The sequence below is a fragment of the Amphiura filiformis genome, chromosome 15 (assembly GCF_039555335.1).
Source record: "Amphiura filiformis chromosome 15, Afil_fr2py, whole genome shotgun sequence".
In the NCBI taxonomy this organism is placed as follows: domain Eukaryota; kingdom Metazoa; phylum Echinodermata; class Ophiuroidea; order Amphilepidida; family Amphiuridae; genus Amphiura; species Amphiura filiformis.
In genome coordinates, this window is record NC_092642.1 from 13,754,263 (window position 1) to 13,764,418 (window position 10,156).

The following is a 10,156-nucleotide window of genomic DNA, read 5'->3' on the forward strand; positions in this document are numbered from 1 at the left end:
AAAACGCTTGACAGAAAATGTTGACATGTTGGGCTATATAAAGGGCATAAAACGTTTAAATAACATTCAAAAACATTTGATAAATTTGCTGCAAAATAGTCCACATAATATAACATAACATTATTTTTAAATATTTTACACTTAATTGAATAACATTATGTTTTTGCAGCAAATTTACAAAAATGTTTTTGAATGTTACTGAATAGTTTTATACCCTTTAAGTACCCTTTACATAACTTGACATGTAAACGTTTTCTGTAAAACGTTTTGTGTCAAGTTTGCTGGGTTAATGACGATTACACAATAAGCCACCGTCACTAAAAATATCAAGAACCAAATCCATATTATTGAATAATGAAATACCTAAAGATACTTCAAATCAATTTCTTTAAAACCATATTGATTGATTTTTTTGTTTTTTCAAAATAGTACTAACTTTTTTTTAAAAGCTAACATTTTACTTTTTGGGCAATACTGTATACATGTGACAACTAAGAGTCCAAGTTGGTCTTTGCATTTCTAAATTTCATTACAAAAACCTCAATTACATAAAACCTCAATTACATAAAACCTCAATTACATAAAACTTCGATTACATAAAACCTCAATTACATTATGCATGCTTTAAACCCTAATTATTATGCATGCTTGGATCTAATCTCTACTTCTGCAACGAATGTGCTCTTCATTTTAAAGTGAACATGGGTGCAATGTTCGGCCAAAATATTTTCTTTTTTCCCTTGAAGAGCTGTAAGAGGGAGTATAAGAGAGTCACCGTGCATGGTCATCTATGACATCTCACTTCTCTTCGTTTTCTTTCCATTCCTGCAACAACATTTCTCTAAAACGTCCAAATTGTTCAGCTTCTTCAAGAGTTGGATATAAGAATGAATCTAGGACCACGTTTGCAACGTCCTTTAAAATGTGCAATTTACGATTCCTGAACAGCCAAAAAATGACAACTATGTCTATGTACAAAATTGTTCTATCTGTTTTTTGCTCTAATTTGCGATATTCATCGAGAAACTGACAGTACTCGTCCATTTCATCAGAGCTAAGGCAATAATGCCCATTTGCAATCTTACCTGCACTTCTCTTCATACAGAAAAGCCCAATACCGTGAATAATTGCTGAAACCCAACAATGTGTATGAATTATCCACGTTGGTGTCCCTTATATAATCTGTGTTATACGATCCATTAATAGGGACATCCATGGAGGCTATAATGTCGCTTCTTGACATAGATGGTACTCTCTCCATCATGTCCAAAATTCGCTGCTCTGGTTGACTCTCCTGATTCTTCTGGTGCCTTTTTGATCTTTTTGCATGAGTGTCTTCCTGTTTTCTCTTTCGCTGACCCTGTGTTGAAGTCTCTAAACTGTAATAGTGATTTTCATGCAGATGTCCAAGTAGTAATGTGGGCGTATTAGGGGAAGAATCAGAACTTGGGGAAATTATGGCAACTGGTGAATTTTGTAGGCTGGGGATTATTGAAATATCGACGTTATATCTATTTGCAGCTGCAATTAAAATCAAATGATCACCCCAATTACCATCTCTTGTCATGTATTGTATGTAGCCATTCCATGATGGGGAGTCAATAAAATTTTGAATTTGTTCCGTACCAACAGACAGAAACTGGTTTTCCTGCAGCCAACTAACCAATTCAGCCCTTACTTGTATGTGCGATGAATCGGCAACATCTGCAAGTCTTTTAAGATTGGTCAGCCAGTGCATGGAACATACAGTTTCCATCTGCTGGTGTACGTGGCTCCCGGTATTGAAGACCAGCATCTGCAATGTTATAATCCAAGTTTTCATGCTTGTTTGAAGTTCCTTTAGAGTGGTCACTTAACATGCTTAAAAAACTTTTCATGTCTCTCAATTTTGAGACATTATATCGCTTTGGTACTCTTTTTGCTTTTCGTTTCTTTACCTCCGTTTGCCGCTTTTTTTCCTCTTCTCTGGTGAGCGACGTAATTTCACCCACCGACACCTTGGCTGTAACAGTTTTTCCGTCTTCATCGTACTCAACGTCAACCTTATATCTATAAGTGTTCCTGTATGCTTCTAATATCGTTGCCAGCTGCACGAGAGGTTTTCCTAATGTTTTTCCACCTCTCTTAATACCACCTGGCGTTTTGGTCTTAACAAAAACCTTCTCACCTATAAAGTACATACATGGTGGGTTCTTTTGCACGTTCTTTTTAATCATTATATTTGCCTCCTTCTCCGATTTGGTAAGGGCCTTACTTCGTATCTTGTTGACGTTGTGATTGTGAAACTCCAGATCATTACTACTGGCATCACAGAATAGAACATCTTCTGGTATTTCATCCTAAAACATAATTAAAAGGGGGGAAACGAGAAAATAACCACATTACATTCCCTGAGTACACTATTGTGGTATTTAGTCCGGACTAAATAGTCTTGCGATAGACCCTTTTCTTACTCATTCACCTGTGAGCACGTGAAAGAGTGAAAGGGTTTTTTTATAGCATAACAAAGAACAAGCCCCGAAATCTCAATATAAAAGCTACGGAGCGTAAACTGTCTCATTTGCATAACAAGGAACAACTTTATATCAATTAAGTTGATACCTGGTTTCTGGTCTCAGCAATAATCCATAACATCTCAATGATTATAGGTTTTATTTGGGGGGTAATTATTATTTTGTTTTGTTGGTGGTTTTTTTTTTTGGTTTTTTTTTGCTATGGATATGGCCTAATCTGATGGTCCAATGAATAAGCACTCAAGTTTGCTCATGAGTTTGTCGTGCAAAATTAGCCAGCTTGAAATTCTTCTGGACAAGAACTTACTTATAATTCATTAATTCAAGAATATGGGGACTAGTTATTTCTCTGAGTACACCGATTTCCTCATGGTCCAGTTTCCTCTTGCATCTAAAACTAGGCTTTCTTCGATGAGTATAGTAATGATATGAGTAATCCATGGTAATCCAAGCATCCACTCAACCCACCAATATAAGCTAACGATTTGCAACTTACCTCTTCCAACAACTCCTCTTCTATTTCTATTTCATCAAGGGATGCTACTTCCCCTACACACAACAATTTTCGGAGTCGATTCGTTTTTCGCCATAGAAAACTTCAAATGGTGACATACCTATAGTGTAGAAAAAACACATGAAAAGATCAATTTAATTTTTCTTCCTTCGATGCCGCCATCATAATTATTGTCGTCGTCACCGTAATTGTAATAATGTATGGCGGCCATGCGGTAATAATGGTGGGTGATGATGATGGGTGATGATGATGATGATGATGATGATGATGATGATGATGATGGTGATGGTGACGATGGGGGCTGATGATGGTGGGTGATCGTGATGGTGATGGTGCGATGATGGTCATGATGGTGTCGATGTTGGTGATGATGATGATGGTGGTGATGGTGCAGGTGGGTGATGATGGTGGGTGATGATGATGGGTGATGATGGTGGATAATGATGGTGGGTGATATGGGTGATGATGATGGTGGATGATGATGGTGGGTGATGATGATGATGATGGTGGGTGATGATGGTGGGTGATGATGATGGTGGTGGATGATGATGATGGTGATGATTGTGGGTGATGATTATGGGTGATGATTGTGGGTGATGCTGATGATTGGTGCTGATGATTGGTGATGATGATGGTGGATGATGATGGTGGGTGATGTTGATGATGATGGTGGTGATGATGGTGGGTAATGATGGTGGATACTGATGGTGGGTAATGATGATGATGGCGGATAATGATGATGCTGATGATGGGTGATGGTGATGATGGGTGATGGTGATGATGATGGTGATGATGATGGTGATGATGGTGATGATGATGTAGATGGTGGATGTTGACGGTGATGATGGTGATGATGGGTGATGGTGATGATGGTAAAGATGATGATGGTGATGATGATGATGGTGATGACGATGGTGGATGACGATGATTGGTGATGATGGTGGATGATGATGATGATGATGGTAATGATGATGATGGTGGGTGCTGATGGTGGGTGATGATGATAGTGATGATTGGTGGTGATGGTGATGGTGGTGATGATGGTGATGTTGATGGCGGGTGATGACGGTGATGATGTTGGTGCTAATGATGGTGCTAATGATGGTGATGATAGTGATGATGATGATGGTGGTGATGATAGTGGATGACGAGGGTGATGATGGTTGATGATGGTGGTGGTGGATTATGATGATGGTGATGATGATGGTGGGTGATGATGATGACGGGTGATGGTGATGATGGTGATGATGATAGTGGGTGATGATGGTGGATGATGACGGTGATGATGGTTGGTGATGATGGTGGATGATGATGATGGTAATGATGATGATGGTGGGTGATGATGGTGATGGTGATGATGATTGGTGGTGATGGTGGTGATGATGGTGATGATGGTGATGTTGATGGCGGGTGTTGACGGTGATGATGTTGGTGCTAATGATGGTGATGATGATGGTGGTGATAGTGATGATGATGATGGTGGGTGATGATGATGGTGGTGGATGATGATGGTGATGATGCTGGTGGGTGATAATGATGATGAATGGTGATGATGATGATGGTGATGATGATGGTGATGACGATGGTGGATGATTATGATGGTGATGATGGTGGTGATGATGATAGTGGGTGATGATAGTGGGTGATGATGGGTGATGATGATGGTGGTGGATGATGATGTTGATGATGGTGGGTGATGATGATGGGTGGTGGTGATGATGATGGGTGGTGGTGATGATGATGGTGATGTTGATGGCGGGTATGACGGTGATGATGTTGGTGATAATGATGGTGATGATGGTGGGTGATGATAGCGGGTGATGATGATGGTGATGATGGTGATGTTGATGGTGGGTGATCACGGTGATGCTGTTGTGGATAATGATGGTGGGTGATGGTGGTGATGACGGTGATGATGTTGGTGCTAATGATGGTGATGATGATGGTGATGATAGTGATAATGATGATGGTGGGTGATGATGGTGGATGACGAGGGTGATGATGGTTGGTGATGATGGTGGTGGTGGATTATGATGATGGTGATGATGATGATGATGGGTGATGATGGTGATGGTGATGATGATGTTGATGACGATGGTGGATGATGACGGTGATGATGGTTGGTAATGATTGTTGTGGATGATGATGATGGTGATGATGATAGTGGGTAATGATAGTGGGAAATGATGATGATGGGTGATGATGATGGTGGTGGATGATGATGATGTTGATGCTGATGGTGATGACGATGGTGGATGATTATGATGGTGATGATGATAGTGGGTGATGATGGGTGATGATGATGGTGGTGGATGATGATGATGTTGATGATGATGGTGATGACGATGGTGGATGATTATGATGGTGATGATGATAGTGGGTGATGATGGGTGATGATGATGGTGGTGGATGATGATGATGTTGATGATGGTGGGTGATGATGATGGGTGGTGGTGATGATGATGGTGATGATGATGGTGATGATGGTGATGTTGATGGCGGGTATGACGGTGATGATGTTGGTGATAATGATGGTGATGACGGTGGGTGATGATAGCGGGTGATGATGATGGTGATGGTGATGATGGTGATGATGTTGTAGACCATGGTGGATGATGACGGTGATGATGGTTGGTAATGATGGTTGTGGATGATGATGATAATGATGATGGTAAAGATGATGATGGTGATGACGATGGTGATGACGATGGTGGATGATGACGGTGATGATGGTTGGTGATGATGGATGATGATGATGATGATGGTAATGATGATGATGGTGATGATGATGGTGGGTGATGATGATGGTGGGTGATGATGGTGATGACGATGATGGTGATGATGATTGATGGTGATGTTGATGGTGGGTGATGACGGTGATGATGTTGTGGATAATGATGATGGTGGGTGATGATGATGATGGTGGTGGATGATGACGGTGATGATGATGGTGGGTGATAATGATGATGATGATGGTGGTGATAATGATGGTGATGATGATGGTGATAATGGTGATGATGGCAGTGATGACGGTGATGATGTTGGGGATAATGATGGTGATGATGGTTGGTGATGATAGTGGGTGATGATGATGGGTGACGATGATGGTGGTGGATGAAGATGATGTTTATGATGATGGTGGGTGATGATGATGATGATGATGATGATGATAGGTAATAATTGTGGGTGATGATGGTGGGGGATGACGGTGATGGTGATGCTGGTGGATGATGATGATGATGATGATGATGGTAATGATGATGATGGTGGGTGATGATGGTAGGTGATGATGATGGGTGATAATGGTGGGAGCTGATGGTGGGTGATGATGGGTGATGATGATGGATGATGACGTTGATGATGGTTGGTGATGATGGTGGTGGTGGATTATGATGGTAATGATGATGATGGTGGGTGATGATGGTAGGTGATGATGAGGGGTGATAATGGTGGGAGCTGATGGTGGGTGATGATGATGGGTGATGATGATGGATGATGACGTTGATGATGGTTGGTGATGATGGTGGTGGTGGATTATGATGGTAATGATGATGGTGGGTGATGATGGTAGGTGATGATGATGGGTGATAATGGTGGGAGCTGATGGTGGGTGATGATGATGGGTGATGATGATGGATGATGACGTTGATGATGGTGGGTGATGATGATGGGTGATGGTGATGATGATGGTGATGATGACGATGGTGGATGATGACGGTGATGATGGTTGGTAATGATTGTGGATGATGATGATGTTAATGGTAATGATCATGATGGTGATGATGGTGGGTGATGATGATGGGTGATAATGGTGGGAGCTGATGGTGAATGATGATGGTGGGTGATGATAGTGGGTGGTGATGGTGGTGGGTGATGATGGTGGGTGATGGTAGTGATGATGGTGATGATGATGGTGATGATGATGATTGATGGTGATGATGGTGATGGTGTTGGGGATGATGATGGTGGTTGATGATGATGGGTGATGATGATGGTGGTGGATGATGATGGTGGTTGATGATGATGGTGGGTGATAATGATGATGGATGATGGTGATGATGTTGATGATGATGATGGTGATGGTGGTAACGATGATGATGGTTGATGATGGTGGGTGATGATGATGATGGTGGGTGGTGATGATGATGATGGGTGGTGGGTGATGATGGTGGGTGATGATGATGATGGGTGATGATGATGATGGTGGATGGTGATGGTGATGATGGTGGGTAATGACGGCGGGTGATGATAGTGATGATGATGATGGTGGACGATGATGGTGGTGGTGGTGGATTATGATGATGGTGATGATGATGATGATGATGATGATCGGTGAAGATGATGATGGGTGATGGTGATGATGATGGTGATGCTGATGGTGATGATGGTGGGTGATGATGGTGGGTGTTGACGGTGATGATGGTTGGTGATGCTGCTGGTGGATGATGATGATGATGATGATGCTGATATGATGATGATGTTGGTGATAATGGTGGGAGCTGATGGTGGGTGATATGGGTGATGATAATGATGAAGATGATGGTGGGTGATGATGGTGGATGATGATGATGATGATGATGATGATGATGATGATGATGATGATGATGATGATGATGATGATGATGATGATGATGATGATGATAATGATGTATCATATATAATGATGCCCAGGGGAGTTTCATGCAAGCGCAATTCATGTTTCACGATAATATTTTCAACCTCACCGGGGCTCGAACTCGGCACCTGTCACCTTCGCAGTGGTTTCTGATGCCCTATCAACTGCGCTAACTTGACCAGGGCCGTCGCTACAAGGGGGATATGGGGGTGCCCCCACCCCCTCCGATACACGATTTTGTCGGCAAAAATTGACTGTTGTCGTCAAAACCATGTGATTGTCGGCAAATATAGTCAAAGCTATGTGATTGTGTCGGCAAATTGCAAGAGTCATAAATGTTTTAAATTAAAATATTTCCGTCGGCAAAACATGCTGTATACACCCCCATCATCACATTTTGTCTGCCGACGCCCTGAACTTGACTGTCGTGATGATTACTGATGTCATCATGATGATGATCATCATCATTATTATCATGATTATTGATAATGATGATGACAACAATAATGATGATGTTTTTGAGAATGGTGTTATTTAATAATTATGATGATGATTATTGCCAATAGAATACCTGTTGATTGGTGAAACCCTTCATTGTATAATCTTGCTATTGCTTGTAGACTATCAGACCAATCAAAGTCTTCTTCATCTGCTGTCAATTCTTCCAGCTGCAATCGCAGTTTAGACTTCCACGTTGGATGGCTTCTCTCAACCTGTTACATTAAATCATAGACTTTGAGTTAATCTAGATAGGCTTACTTTGAATGGAAGGAAGAATTAAAGAAAGCGGCCAGGAATGAACCTTATGAAAGCAAATAGAGGAGGCCTGTGAGTGATTTTTGGATTGGGCAACATTTGAATGACTACTTGTCTGCTTGTGAGAATCTCGGGTTTCTAACTTTCTTGACTGATTATTGGTTGCTTGGAATCTAATAAATGTTTATTTTAATAATTATGTTTTTTTTTGTTTATTTGTTTGTTTAACACAGTTGGTCCTTGAAGACATATATGCTATAAACAGCTTGTATAATCTCATCTGGAAAAACACTGAGATCAAAGTATTAAGATGATATTTTGAACTGCTATATTATGTGTCCTTTTAGTACAAAATGAAGTTGGCCTACCTTTCCCTGTGATTCAGGATGAAATGGTCTGCTGTTAATAATTATAACACCTAGCCGTCTCATGAGTTCTCTTACAGCGCCTTTGAATTCCGTGCCCTGGTCCGATTGCAGGAATTTTGGTGGACCGAACTGGGTGTACACATCTTCTAAATGCGTTGCAACTTCATTTGCCGATTTAGATTGCAGTGGTCGCAACCAAATAAACCGACTGAATACGTCAATAATACTCAAAACATAATTATATTCAGTCCCATTGACAGTCTTGGGAACACTTCGCATATCTACCAAGTCAATCTGATTCCGTTCCATGACTGAAGTCGCTTTGACAGGAATAAGAGGGGCTACGTTTTGAAAAAGGGGTCGATTCCGTTGTACCGGTTGTCTACAGTTTAGCCATTTTTGAATAGCCTTTTCATTCGTACCACAAAATGCTTCACTGATGGCTTTGTTCAGCTTCCTTGCACCTTCACCCTTTCTGTCAATGAAATATTTCTCTATGACTGTGTTAACTTCATCTGTTTTTAAAACAATTAATGACCCACTGTCGTCCGACTTTGTGAGAACAACCCTTTCTTCCACTTTGCAAGAGAGAGGGTTGTGAATATTCTGCAACTGAAGATTCGGCCAATGACGTAAGCGGCGGGATACTTTATGCCAATTTGGATTTTTAATTTTCTGCTCTTTCGTGGATCCACGATTGCCTGCCTTTAGTGCGGCATAAATATCCTGATATTCATCTGGAGACAGTGCACGTGGAGATACTTGTCGTTTTTTCTTCATATCAACCTGTTGGTTTGAGAGCACAAAATTTGTGGTTAATAATTTTTGGGTGCATTAACAAAATTTGCAGATTCAAACACTGGTCACTCACTGATATGAGTCATCATCTCCAATCTCCATCGACTCTTCGGAACAGTATTGTTGAATTTATTATTGATTCATGTTTATATTAAGGACATTATGATATCATTTATTACTTCTATCTACTGAAGACAGTAATTACAAAATGTATTATTACTATCAGCTAAAGACATTAGTTATTTGATCTATTCATTAGTTTGTAAATTAAATCTAATACTGGAACTAATTTGCAACTCACTTTGCTACGTTGCGTCCGAAAACATCGGACTTCGTCAGGCATCTGATTGAAGATGTTGTGATGACGTCAGATGTTGTGACGTCAGACGGCGAGGAATGTCTCGTAACGCCGGGTCCCATGCACGTGACAACTGGAAGCGGAGTCCCCCTTTTCTGTCACAACATCTGACGTCATCACAACATCTTCAATCAGATGCCTGACGAAGTCCGATGTTTTCGGACGCAACGTAGCAAAGTAAGTTGCAAATTAGTTCCAGTATTAGATTTAATTTACAAACTAATGTTTTGAACT